The sequence below is a fragment of the Macaca fascicularis genome, chromosome 16 (genome assembly GCF_037993035.2).
Source record: "Macaca fascicularis isolate 582-1 chromosome 16, T2T-MFA8v1.1".
NCBI classification, from domain to species: domain Eukaryota; kingdom Metazoa; phylum Chordata; class Mammalia; order Primates; family Cercopithecidae; genus Macaca; species Macaca fascicularis.
In genome coordinates, this window is record NC_088390.1 from 75,465,753 (window position 1) to 75,479,828 (window position 14,076).

Here is a 14,076-nt window from a genome sequence, read left to right on the forward strand (position 1 = left end):
AGAAAAGGGGTGTAGCCAGACCAAGCTGTACATGATGAACTTGTTTTGTTTTCTGTGTCTCTTTCTCCCTAAGCCAATTATTCTGCAAGGAAATGACTGTTCCGTGGTTGGTTGGGAATAAAAAAAACTCTGTGTTTGTTCACTTAGCCTTTCAACTACAGGGATAAGGGAGAAAACGGTAAACGAGGAAAATGGAACTAGTTCTTCAGAAATGATGAGACCAAGATGGAGGCAGGAACAAGAAAGAGTAAAAACAATAATCAAACAAAGCAGTTAAATTTGTATGAGAAATCTGTATCTATTTTCTTTTCACTACTGATGAATAAACACAACTACCAGTTAGTTGTATATTTAACTAATTCAGACTAAGTTAGCAGAATACTCTGGAGCTCATTTTTTTTCCGAATAAAGCTAAGCAATCCATAGTATGCTTTGGAGAAACTCCTAGGATAGACAAATGAAGACTTTTCCACAAATTTATTTCTCCCACCCTCTTCACAGTGGATGAAGGATTTCATAATACACATGAACAAAATAAGCCACTGGTTTGCCAAGGTCTACAAAACATATAAAAAGATTCAGATAAATTTTTGTGCATGAAGACTATAACAAACTGAAACGTGTTCAATTCATATAGCATAGTGTGTCTCCCTCTGCTCTGCAAAGAGTTGCAAACTTTTCTTGACCTGCCACAGTGAATGACAAAACAGGAAACCAAAGTCCATGAATTGGGAAATCTCAAATATTTGACATGGCTCCCAATCCACAGATGTTAATGATCATAAAGCTGAGAAACTTTCTGGAGCAAAGCAGATAATTTAAACAACAACAACAACAACTACAGCTATGATACTATTATGTGTATACGTGTGTGTGTGTGTGTGTGTGTGTGTGTGTGTGTGTGTATAATTTCTCTCCTTGGCAATTACTTCTGTGTTTAAAAATAGTCAACAGTGACATGCCACTTCTTTTACATTGAAAACTGGCACAAACACTGCTGATATAGGTGTTCTAAAGTTCTCATGGGGTGTGGGAAGGGAGGTCATAAACACTCTTAACATTTGGTATTAGGAATACAACAAAACTCAAAGTTACTTTTAAACCACCTGTATTACAGTTAAGGTTTTTATGAACGTTTTTGTTGTTATCATTGTTTTAGACCCTTTATACTTTATTTTAGGAATCATTTTCATTCTACCATTCTTATAATTGTATTAAAATTCACAGCTACAGTATCAATGATAATTATTTAGATCAAATATATTTATTAGTTTCATTTCTTACCATTGTTTCTTGTGTATGCTTTCTCTTCCTTTTTCTTGACCTGTTTCCTCTTATTTATTTTCATTTTGGGAGGCCATTCTCCTTATGTAATGTAACAATTTCCCCACAAATAGTGACCTAATATATACTCAAGTGCCCAGCCTCCAGCTAGAAGGGCATGGAAATGGTGGATAACATAGATCCCCAAATTGAATTTCCAATATATAGTCAAATTCAAAAAAGGAAGAAAAAAGATGAAGAATGTAAACAACAATGGAAGAAACAAACAAACAAACAAACAAAGACAGAAAGACAGGTTTCCAGGTGTTAAAACTGAGAAGGAATTTAAAGTTTCCCTAAAGTTGTGAGTGGCATTTCAGATACTCCAGCAGTTGAAGGATATATTGGACTGAAAATCAAACCTCAGGTGTTTTAATGACCCTCTGTCCTGAACTTGGTCCTTGAAACGTTGGTAAGCTGGAGTTCATATTCCTGGGAATCCAGAGGGTTTATAGGACTGTCCAGTGCTAAAAACAGACTAGGAAAATTTCACCTACAACTTCAGGGAAGAGTAAAGCTGTATTCTCTGCCCAATTTCTGTAAGACAGACAGACAGACAGACAGACAGACAGACAGATAGATAGATAGATAGATAGATAGATAGATAGATAGAAGATAGATAGTAGATAGATAGATAGACAGACAGATAATTGCCCATAGAAAATGAAACCCCAAAGTATGTAGAGCATGTATCAGGTACAAGAGACAGGAGAAGAATCTGAATTTATTCTCCCAGCATAATAACATGTCCAGAGATGTATTATAGGCGTTAGTGTATACACTCTGGAGCCGAACTTGTGTTCAAATTCTGACTCTGCCATGTACTAGCTGTGTGACCTTGCACAATCCATTTAACTCTTACCCCCTCAGGTTTTTCTACCCCCAAAAAGTGGAAAAACAACAGTATTAATATATATATGTATATGGTTATTATAGGGGTTAAATTCATCTATGTAAGTACATAGAACAATGAGGGAAAATTATAAAAGCTCAAAAAATGTTATGTGCTGCTACTTCCCCTTCTCCTCCCTCCTTCTCCTCCTCTTACTATCCTGGAGTGTCACAGAGAAAACACAAAAAATTCCATAAAGATACATCCAAATTTCAGAACACAAAGCAACAGTGGTAAAATAAATATTCCTCCCACTAGATAAAGTCATAATCAAGAGTCTACCATGAAAACAAATCAGTAGGACAAACAAATGAGACTATTAGAAAACTCAAGAACTAAGGAAGAAATTATTGTGAGCTAAGCAAGCTCTCTCAAATGTGACTAATACAAAATTCTAAGTAGTAGTATTTTTAAGATCTTCCCTTTTTTTTTTTATAATTATGTGTGTTTCTTTGGGAACTTTGCTGATTGTTGCACTTGGATTTAATCATTCCATAGTCTTAAATTTTCTCATCTGGCCAATGATTTTTTCCCATTAATGACCCATATTAAAGAAGACTAGATTCATCAGAGTGCTGGTTGGACTCTGCTGGCAATTAATTAGGTCAGTAATTGTTTTCTTTTCTTTTCTTTTTTCTTTTCTTTTCTTTTCTTTCTTTCCTTCCTTCCTTTTCTTCTTTTTCCTTTTTTTTTTTTTTCCTGACAAGCTAACCCCTTTTTTTCCTTCCCCTTCATTTCTCTCTGTAAGACAGACACAAGATTCACCAGAAACAAAAGTCCTCTTCACTTCAGTTACTGCCACAGCCTGGAGATGGTGTTGGCTGTGTAGCTAGGGTTCTTGGTAAGACTTTTTTCTTTCTGGGTGACCCCCTCCGCTGGTTACAAGTGAAAAAAACACAACAACAAAATGAAACCACATGGTAGAATGATCATGAGGCTGAGCATTTTCTTCCTTGACTAAACTCTCTGTTCTGTTCAGTGATATAACAAGCTTTCCCTTAGCTGGATCATGATTTCATAAGTCCCCTAGCAAGGTCGAAGAACGTAATATGGGCTTTCAAATTTCTCTTCACTTTCCACCTTTCCCAATCTAATCACAGATGTGCTAGCTCCTGGCATCTTTCTTTCGTCTAGCAAATAATTATTTGGGATGCTAACAATATTATAATAAAAGCCTGGGACCGTTCTTGGTTCCATGTTAGCTGTATATTTCTGCCCTCTTTTTTTGTTTATGGAAATGGGCACTTCACTTGGCATTACTGCCAACAGTCTCTAATTCCTTCCTTTCTGGGTAAAATTCTGGACTGCTAGGGATGGAAAGGATTGGTACAACTCCACACAATGACCCAGATATTCTAGGAATATATTTGAAGTGATTATATAGATAATTGCTGTAATGGTTAATACAGAGTGTCAACTTGATTGGATTAAAAGACACGAAGTACTGATCCTGGGTGTGTCTGTAAGGTTGTTGCCAAAGGAGATTAACACTTGAGTCAGTGGTCTGGGAAGGGCAGACCCACTCTTAATCTGGGTAGGCACCATCTAATCAGCTGCCAGCTCGGCCAGAATAAAAAGCAGGCAGAAAAACATAAAAAGGCTAGACTGGCTTAGCCTCACAGCCTACATCTTTCTCCTGTGCTGGATGCTTCCTGCCCTCAAATATGGAACTCCAAGTTTCTTCAGCTTTGGGACTCAGACTGGCTTCCTTGCTCCTCAGCTTGAAGACAGCCTATTGTGGGACCTTGTGATTGTATGAGTTAATACTACTAAATAAACTCATATACATATATATACATATATATATGGAATTATATATATATGGAATAATGTTGCATGTATATGTTTGGCAGGGTTCTCTAGAGGGACAGAACTTCTGCAGCATTGTTTCTAACAGGAAAACTGAGAAACAATCTGTATATCTTTCAATTTATTCTTAACTAAAAAGTTTTGGTACATCCAAACACTGAAATACTAGATACGCACTGCAAAAAAAAAAAACAAAAAACAAAAAACAAACAAAAAAAAAAAACTGACTTAAACTGACATAGGTATACAATAAACTAGGAAAGTGTGATGTTCATAGTATGATGTTAAGTATTTATATAATAGTAGATATAATATTATCCTGTGTGTATATGATAGAAAAACGTATTAGCTAAGAAAGAGTATTTTCCAGTTTAGATTGTATAAACACTATAATTTTTATGGCAAAACATATAAGAATTTAAAAATTTTTATTTTTTAAAATTAAATGAATTATCCACTTTGACAATTTTTAAGTGTACAATTCAGTGACATTAATTGCATTCACAAAATTGTGCAACCATCGCCACTGTCTAGTTCTCAGATTGTTCGTCAACCCAAACAGGAATTCTGTAACCATTAAGTGATAACTCCCACTCTCTCCTCCCCCGAGCCACTAGTAATCTTTAATTTCTTTCTGCCTCAGGGAATGTGCCTAATCTATAAATAGATATTCCATATGAGTGTAAGCATACAATATTTTTCCTTCTGTGTCTGATTTATTTCAAGCAAATTTTGTTTTATTATATCTTTGCCACAATAAAAAAAATTAAATGGATTGAGACACTAAGACTTTATGGGCAAAAAATGTATATTCATTTTATTTGCAACAGGTTTTTTTTTTTTAATTTTTTTTTTTTTTTTTACCCAACACAATCCTGCTAAATTTTCTGATTCATTTGCTTCTGTATTCATCCAATCAATGTTTCTTATTGCTCTGCTGCAAACGCTGCTTGTTGGAAGCATGTGAAAGTCAGCAACCGCATGTCAGCTCTGCTTTCACCAGGCCTATCTTCTTACCGCCACTTCTGACTTCAGGGTGGTTTCTGTGGCAGTGGTCCTCCTGTCGCTTTGGAACAAGACACATTTTCCACTGAAGTTGTTGCTTGCCTTACGTCCTATCTTCCTAGGTGTTTCACAGGACACTTTTAGGCTGACTCTTTCAGTTGGGATTCTGAAACCACAGGTTGTACAAGAAGCGTGGTGCCAACATCTACATCTGGTGAGGCCTCACACTGCTTCGACTTGTCAGAGGTGAAGTGGGGCCAGCATGTGCAAAGATCACATGGTGAGAGAGACAGAGAGAGGGAGAAGGAGATGCCGGGCTCTTTTTAACTACCAGTTCCCCTGAGAACTAACAGAGTGAGAACTCACTCATAATTGCAAGGACAGCACCAAGCAATTCATGAGGGATACATTCTCCTATGACCCAAACACCTCCCACTAGGCCCCCACCTCCAACACTGGGAATCAAATTTCAACAAGAGATTCAGAGGGTCAAATACCCAAACGACAACAGATGGATAATAACTTTTTCTACAGGTCAGAGAATAATATGAATCTTACAGAAGAGAGAGAACCATCAGTTGATATCTGAACCACTTACCTTAAGACTGTAGTAAACAAAACATAAGAAAAGTCCATCAAAGTTTTATTTCTAAGAAGTAAATTTGCATATAACCCAAACTTAATAACTCTGGTATTACATCACTACAGCTCTAACATTAATGCAGCAATTATATAACACAAAAGTGTTATAATGACATGGGAAATGTTCGTGAACTGTGAGGTGAAAAGATACAGAAAATGACTATGCCTACTGATATTACCTTTGAAAAAGGACTCATAAAAAATACATTGAATATAAGTTGGCTAAATAAAATATTAACTGTGGTACTTTCTTACAGATTATGGTTATCTTCTTCCATATAATTTCAATATGTACTAAAATTCACATGTATTTATTTTATAATCAGAATATGTCATTTTAATGTTATGTTGTGCCATTTCATCAGATCTTCTTATAGTCAATGTCACATTAATTAGAATCTGAGTAACTAATGTTTAAAAATAGCTAATACATTTGAAGTTCAGGCTAAAAAAACTCATATTTTTATTTGTAAAATGTGCTCAGTGTTAGCTTTATTGATGATAACCAAAAACCAACCTAATATTACATGATTTTTAAATTATTTTTAAGCCCCAAATAGACCACGTTGGAGAGGAATAACATGTCTGATTTTGTTAATTTTTTCTACTGCTTTTCCCTATATTTCCTTGTTTCCTTCATCCTAAAACTTTTAAAAATGAAAACTTCAATCATTACTGAATGTTTAAACTATTGAATATTTTCTTTTGTTAACTGAAGTAAAAGGAAACATTCTTGTAGAATTATGGAAACTAACAATGTAGTGGGACCTAAAATGAATGTTAGGAGGTTCTTCGTTTTAAGGGTCTTCCTGTGGGAGAAGTTTCCATTGAACTGTTGTATCAATTTTATCATCAACATTTCCCATCTCCTGCTCTTTACAGAGTTCTAAGAATACCTAAGTAAGAGAAAATAAAAAAGATACAAAAAAGTCAGGGTGTTTCTGAAAGACTGATTTACACAGAGGTTATCTGGATGGTGCTCACTTGTTCAATGAAAACCCACCTGTTCCAAGGTAGCCTGAGAGAAGCTGTATTCCTCCAGGTTGAAGGTCTGTTTCACTACATTTAAAGAGACTGACATTAGTGGCTTATATATTTTTCACCAAGTGTTTGTAAAGTCATACAACAGAGACAATAACTTCAAATTGTTTAGATACTGTAAGATACAGGCCAAATAATTACATTTCCTTGAAGGATAAATTAAACAAGAGTGCTGATATGGCTAATAAAAGATAGCCATGCATGAACATATTCAGTTTCCTATAAACTCTCTCTAAAAAGCTCCTTGTGTCCTATTTTAGTATTATCCTTTTGATTCTTTACATGTATGCTTTGGACTCCAAATCAGCTGTCGAGAATAACTTATTCTATATTTATAAATCTATAGAGGAGTCTACTCCATGCTGGCTCCCTTTTAACAAACCCCACATTTGTACATTCTGCATCAATAGCCATAAATATGCAGTGTCTCTGGAACTAGTTCAGAAGCCCCGCCTCAATTGTGACTTGTTACACCTCACCCTTCTGTGTTTTCTTTTGCTGACCTTCACTCAGTCCTCCAATTGTTACCCCTGTACATTTGCTCCTGGGACCTTGGCTTTTAGAAACATAGAGACCCCAAAATCTCCTCTTGGTATTCTTTGGGACAACATTCTCATAATTATCCTTCAATTCTATGCACTGTTGTCATGGTAAGAAACAGCCCTGGTACCCCAATTCAATCCTGCAGGATGGAGTAACCTGACTGACTTGTGGCTGGGCTTCCTGGTCAGCACAGGAAGAATCAGGTGGAGCAAACCCACATCTAGGACCACCACTTCACTTCCTTTGAGACTGTTATGACTATCCTGGTAGGGATTTTTCAAGTTTTGATTGACTATTTAATTGTTCTACTTGAAATTACATAGTCTATATTTGACATAAAAATAATGCAAACAATACACAAAGTCTTATTTATATATATCCAAACTTACCTGCCTCTAATTTGAAAAAGGCCCGAGACAGAGGGTGGACATCCTCCACAGGTAACTTATACGCCATAAAAGAGGAATATCTGTCAGGAAGAAGAGTGAGATTGATCACTGAGTTCCAGTGTGATAACACTGGGGAGGAATTAACAGGCAAAGTAAAATAATTTTTCAAAGTGTTCTTTAAATAAAAATGTCTCACTTGATACAGCATGAATCGATGTGAAATAACATATTCAACCATAAAAAATGTTATAACAACAAACATCTAGTTGCTTCTAATTTTATGTTGAAGATAAATTCTGAGAAATGGCTTTGATCAAGAATCTTTCCCACTCAGCCTGCACTTTCTTATTGTGCTATATTTCTTACTCTCAAAAAGCAACCTTTCTAGAACATTTGTGTTACTTTCCCTTCTCTCATAGGAGAGATTGAGATTTAATTTTCAATCTCTCCTATAAGAATTAAAATATGTTGAACCCTCTCCTGCTAAAAAAAAATTCTTTCTTGACCTTCAGACCCCCTTTCATGTGCACAATCCAATAAACACTCTTCAATCCTCATTCTGCAGATTTCTCAAAAGCATTATATAAAATTGTACACACCCTCCTTAAAACAAACCTACTCTTTCTCTCTTAGCTTCTGAGACAACCACACTTATTATTTTCCTTCTAATTCTCTAGGCCTGCACTGCTTAATAGAGTAGCTATTAACTCCATGTGGCTATTTACATTTAAAGTAATTAAAATAAATAAAATTGAAAATTCAACTCCTCATTCACACTAGCCACATCTGAAGTACTCAGTAGCTACATATGTGTGTTGACTACCATCCTGGACAGCACAGATAGGACATTTTCATTATTCCAAAAATTCTACTGGCCAGTGCTGTTCTAGATAATCCTCAGTATTTGTTGGTATGGTTGCGGTGGTACTGTCCACACAGGAGGATTTATTTTCTTCCTCAATCCCATCTCAAAGCTGAGAGCTCCTGGGGTTCATCCTAGACCCTCTTGACTTCCTATCTCTCTTGTTGGCCTCAACATTCTCCTAGTTTAGTGGTCTTCTATATGGTTAAAAAATCCCCCACTTTGTTTGTTGCCAGGCTGGATCTCAATGACCTCTTCCTCCTCTTGTGAGCCACAGGTCTACATCTCTGTATTTTGTCATCTCCACTTGAATATCCCTTTACACATCAACTATATGAGCTTTTGTTTCATCCTTCACATTTGTAGAATTCATTCTTGACCTAAGTTCTTTAAACGAGCTGTTTCCTGGAAACAGTGTCTGTTACTCCCACTTTTCAGCTGACCGAACCCTGCTCAGTCTTAAAGCCCTACTTCAATGTCATATCCTCATTTATTTGTATCTTCATTTGCTTAATATCCTCAGCTCCAAAAGAGAAGAACCTTGTCTATTTTGTTGACTATTCAATACATAGCCTGCAGCAGATAATAGGTGTTCAATAAATATAATAAATATTATAAAAATAAATGAATAGAAATGGTATACAAGAAAATTCTGTTCATCTTTCAATTAAATTCAGCCTTATTCTGCTATTCACAAAGATTTGATTATCATTACTTGTAACCCATGGCTGACCACATACAACTTTAAAAGAAACATTGGGAGGATCAACTGATTTATAACTGAATAATATAGGATAGAGTCAATCCTTCTCAAGCATGGAAGTCTGTGTTATGGAACTTTCGATGTGATTTATATTCAGCAAAATCCTGTAGGTGAAAGCATTGTTTTCATTGTTTATTTTTTAAAAATTATTTAAAAGTTGATAGTTTAATTTGTCTGAACTTTGTTCTTAATCTCCAAGCCATTCCACCATTTACACACATACATATGAATGCACACACACACACAACATTCACCTTTTCTGAGGTCTACAACACTCACTAAAAATAACTGTTTAGTTTTTGTAATGCATCCTAGCAATCCTCAAACAGCTCGTTATGTAATGAATAAGTCCACTCTGCCTTTCTCTTCCTGTTTAGACTAGCACAAAACTAATTGATGCTAATACTGGAAAACACTCATACTTGTCACTCAAACCAAAAACATCTTTTACCTTTCCTGCCGAGCAGCCTGTGGGAAAAGCTTCAAAATCTCTGTGTGGAGAGCTTTCACCTGAGTAGGTTCTTTCATTTTTATTTCTAGCAAATAATCTTTACCAAACTTGTTTTTCAGATGTTGAATGGAACCAATACACCTAGTTCAGGGGAAATAAAGAAAAAATACTTGTCTCTTAATTTATTCCTTGGTTCTCACTGTAGAGGAAGGTGTTTAATTATAGGTTAGGGAGCTGTAGAGCATCAGCTGTTCATAGCAAACTGAAACTCTCTCTATAAGAACATGTTAGTCTCATGCTGGCTCAGGACAGGCACCCACCTTAGCGTTCCTGAAACCATGATGGCCACACGGTCACACACAGCCTCAGCCTCCGACATGTAATGGGTGGTCAAGAGGGCGCCCCTCTCCTTGTTTTTAACGGTAGCCTGAAGTATCTGCCTAAAGATAAAGTAAGGGATTGTTTACATTTAGAAAGTAATTTGGGAAAATAGATAAATAGAAAAAAGCAGGAAATCTAAAGAGAAGATGTTATGTTTGGATGCAAGAAGCCTGTGCAAAATGGTGAAACCCCATCTCCACAAAAAATTTAAAAATAAGCCAGGCATGGTGGCACATGCCTGTGGTCCCAGCTACTTGAGAGGCTGCGATGAGCGGATCGCTTAAGCCCAGAAGGTTGAGGCTGCAGTGAGCTGTGATCACACCACTGCATTCCAGCCTGGGAGATGGAGCAAGACTCTGTGTCAAGTAATACAATAAAATAACAAATAAATAAATAAATAGATAGATAAATAAGGCTACGAGAGAAAATCCTTGCCATAGAGAAAAAGAACAAAAATTGTGCTACATTACCTAATGATAGTACCATATTAATAGGCTTCATAAAAAGAAGAGTATTGGTAAAATAATGCACTATTGGAGAAGAAAAGTAGAAAAGTTGGAGTAAAAAATAGAGAAACATCACACTATGTGACTTTCAATAATTGAAAAATGAAATGGAAAAATAAAAAGATAGGGGGAAGAGGAATAAGAGAAGAAAAATCCAAACAAACATAATCAAGAGTCTATTTGGGTCTTAAAATATCTATTTTTTCCTTCCTGGAGGAATTTTGAATGCTGTATTAGGTTTCACTGAATTACAAAATAGAAGATGTGCCTGTCAAAGGTTAATGGAGCAAAATGTAACAAAGAAACATACAAAAAATAAAATAAAAACCTAGATGTATTCTATTGACTCTGACACTTAATATTCGCTCTCCTTACCACATTTGCTGCTGCCCCTCGGGGTCCATCCCAGTAAACGGCTCGTCTAGAAGCACCACTGATGGGTTCCCCAGGATGCTCAGCACAAAGCACAGCTGCAATGGGAGGAACAGCCCATGGGCACCCAGCCAAGGGTGCACAGAGCAACGCCGAGCCCGGCCCATACCTTTCTCTTTATTCCCTCTGATAGAGTTTTCACGGGAACCTTAAGTTGCTCCTGGAGCTTGAGAGCTTCCACCAATCTGACAAAAAACAGTGTGATTATACATGAAGTATATGGCAAATGGACCTATCCAAAACAACTATAGGAAACTCTAAGCACTGTTATTCTAGATAGTAAATTTAAGCTTCCTTAACATTTTCATACATGCTAAATCTTATGATTTGGTTCTTATGCAGGTAGTTCGATCATTTTATTTGCATGAAAATTTAAAGACACTGTTTATAATTTCCTTTTTATATACAATGAAGAAATGACATATTTTTCCCTTCCTCCAGCTACAGATTGTGAGACTTCTCTCTGTACCGTGAAATACTAAGAGCAGCATCTTCTTTGCCCAGTCCTTTCACGGCTGCATACAACTCCAGGTGCTCTTTCATTGTAAGCTTGGGCCACAGTGAGTTCTCCTGAGGGCAGTACCCCAAGAACTTGAGACTGTTGTCATGCTGTTGCCTTACCGATGTTCTGCTGTCTTGTAACACCACCTACAGAAGACAATGAATGTCAGATCCACCTTTGGTTTTTGCTCCAATCCCCTTTCTACTAAAGGAGATAGAAGTGGCCATTAAGCTACAATATTTTTTGAATATGCAAGAGAAATTTTATAAATTATTTCACCTATTTTTTTAAAAGATATTTGATTTACTGATAGGAATAATAGAAGGATGTCATCAATATTTAAAATAAAATTTCCTTCACATATCACATACCACTCCTGCACATGGCTTTGTATATCCAGTTATCATTTTGATGGAAGTACTTTTACCAGCTCCATTGTGTCCTAGTAATCCCAAAACTTCACCTGGAAGAAAGAGTCACCATCAATATTTGAATTTTCTCTTCTTTTTTATTTTTTAAAGGGTTTTTTTTTTTTTTTTTTTTTTAAGACAAAGTCTGGCTCTGTCGCCCAGGCTGGGAGCGCAGTGGTGCGATCTCGGCTCACTGCAACCTCCGCCTCCCGGGTTCACACCATTCTCCTGCCTCAGCCTCTCGAATAGCTGTGATCCAGTAGTCCGCCACCACACCCGGCTAATTTTTTGTATTTTTAGTAGAAAGGGGGTTTCACCGTCTTAGCCAGGATGGTCTCGATCTCCTGATCTTGTGATCTACCCGCCTCGGCCTCCCAAAGTGCAGGGATTACAGGCGTGAGCCACCGCGTCCGGCCAGTATTTGAATTTTCAAGGTTGACTAATCCAGAATTGCTTGGTTGGTTCCAAAACATTTTGAAACAAAAGGCCTTTTTTTTTTCAGAGACAGAGTCTTGCTCTTTCGCCTAGGCTGGAGTGCAGTGGTATAATCATTGCCTGCTGCACCCTCGATCTCCTGGGCTCAAGAGATCTTCCTGCATCAATCTCCCAGCTGGCTAGAACTACATGCATGCACCACCACACCCAGTTAATTTTAAAATTTTTTGTAGAGATGGAGTCTCACTATGTTACCCAGGCTGGTCTCGAAATCTTGGCCTCAAGCCTCCCGTCTCAGCCTCCCAAAGCACTGGGATTAGAGGCACAAGCCACCATGGCCACCCCAAAATAACATTTCTGAAACAAAAGCTTAGTTAGCACCTTGAAAAATCTCCTGTATTACAACATTAATACAGAGAATTGGGGTCTTCTTTATCCGAGATTGAGTTTCTTGCCATTTGAATTGGGATATGATTTTGAAGTAGAAGACTTATCTACTGACATGTGAACTTTTATAATTACACATTAACCAGGATATATGAACAGCCTCAAAGAATTAAAAAGTTGTCCCCTTCATAGTCTTAAATCTAGAGAATAAGAAACATTATAATAATAATAAAAGAAGCAATTATTCAAACCTTTTTTAACACAAAAGGAAACATTTCTGATGGCTATTTTCTTCTTTCTTGTTGAAAAGCAACTTTTCTTTGTGTCATAATATTCCTTGTGTAAACAGCTTGCAATTATGACTGGCTCCTGAAAAACATGACAAAGCATGATTTCCCTGTTAAATTTCAGATACTTTATGAATTAATGTTTTATTTTCCATTCCCTAGTCTATAAACCGAACTAAATTTTATGTCAGGCTGAAGAGCTTTAGCCTCTTTTTTCAAATGAAATGCCCAAATGTATGTTCATAAATAAGGGCTACTTAATCAACTACTAATAAAATTAATTCCTAATCAAATACATTCCCTTTGCATTATGCTAGCATCTATCCTTGCTCTTTCCACTAATTTCATTCCTACTTTATTCCTTATTGATTTCCATGCATTGTAAATTCATTTGTTCTTGTTCATATGCTATTCAGTTATTAATATTACAAGTAAACTATAATACAAAATGAAATTGCAATTCTTGAGAAACGTGCGATTTTGTTAAAATTGATTTAAAAAATCAGAGAACTTGTTGATTACACTGATGAATGAGGAGCTGGAAGATTAAGACTCACAGAAAACTGAAGAAGAAAAAATTAAAAGAATGAGAACAGGGTAGTTACTTTTAAAGAGAATAATTTGAATATAAGCTATAAATAGAAATGTTAAAGAAACAAAAGCAGCTTTTCAAAATAAAAACCAACATCTCATCCATTCTACAGCACAAACTATCTGAGCATTTTATTAAGGGTCTAATCACTGTTGTCCACCTCCGTCAAGTTTGGAGTAGTGAGTGTATTTGCTGCTTGGACTCTTTCAGCTTGAACATCTTCATCTTCTTCTTCGGGCTCTTCTGGATTGGGATGAGTTTCTCTACTCCGTGGAGAGATTCTACAGAAGAAACAAAATAACATAGAAATGCAATTTTGGCTTACAACAACTGTTAATAAAATGTAAACGCCTATAATTAAACTATTATCCTTTTTAAAAAAGATTATCACATGATTAATTTATTACCTACAAGATTCTTCTTG

At 36.3% G+C, this 14,076-nt stretch overlaps 1 non-coding gene across 1 annotated transcript in view; it reads right to left on the reverse strand.

Annotated features, from left to right (window-relative positions):
- Window positions 1–4,814: 4,814 nt before the first annotated feature.
- Window positions 4,815–14,076, reverse strand: part of LOC101926519 (ATP-binding cassette sub-family A member 10) — an 80,740-nt gene continuing 71,478 nt past the window's right edge. The window contains exons 29-39 of the transcript XR_010581961.2: window positions 13,813–13,933; window positions 13,025–13,142; window positions 11,913–12,004; window positions 11,509–11,687; window positions 11,149–11,224; window positions 10,983–11,077; window positions 10,041–10,160; window positions 9,721–9,861; window positions 7,645–7,724; window positions 6,675–6,730; window positions 4,815–6,567 (exon numbers count right to left, since the gene is read on the reverse strand). This is a non-coding gene — a transcript (ATP-binding cassette sub-family A member 10). The remainder of the gene's footprint in view (window positions 6,568–6,674; window positions 6,731–7,644; window positions 7,725–9,720; window positions 9,862–10,040; window positions 10,161–10,982; window positions 11,078–11,148; window positions 11,225–11,508; window positions 11,688–11,912; window positions 12,005–13,024; window positions 13,143–13,812; window positions 13,934–14,076) is intronic.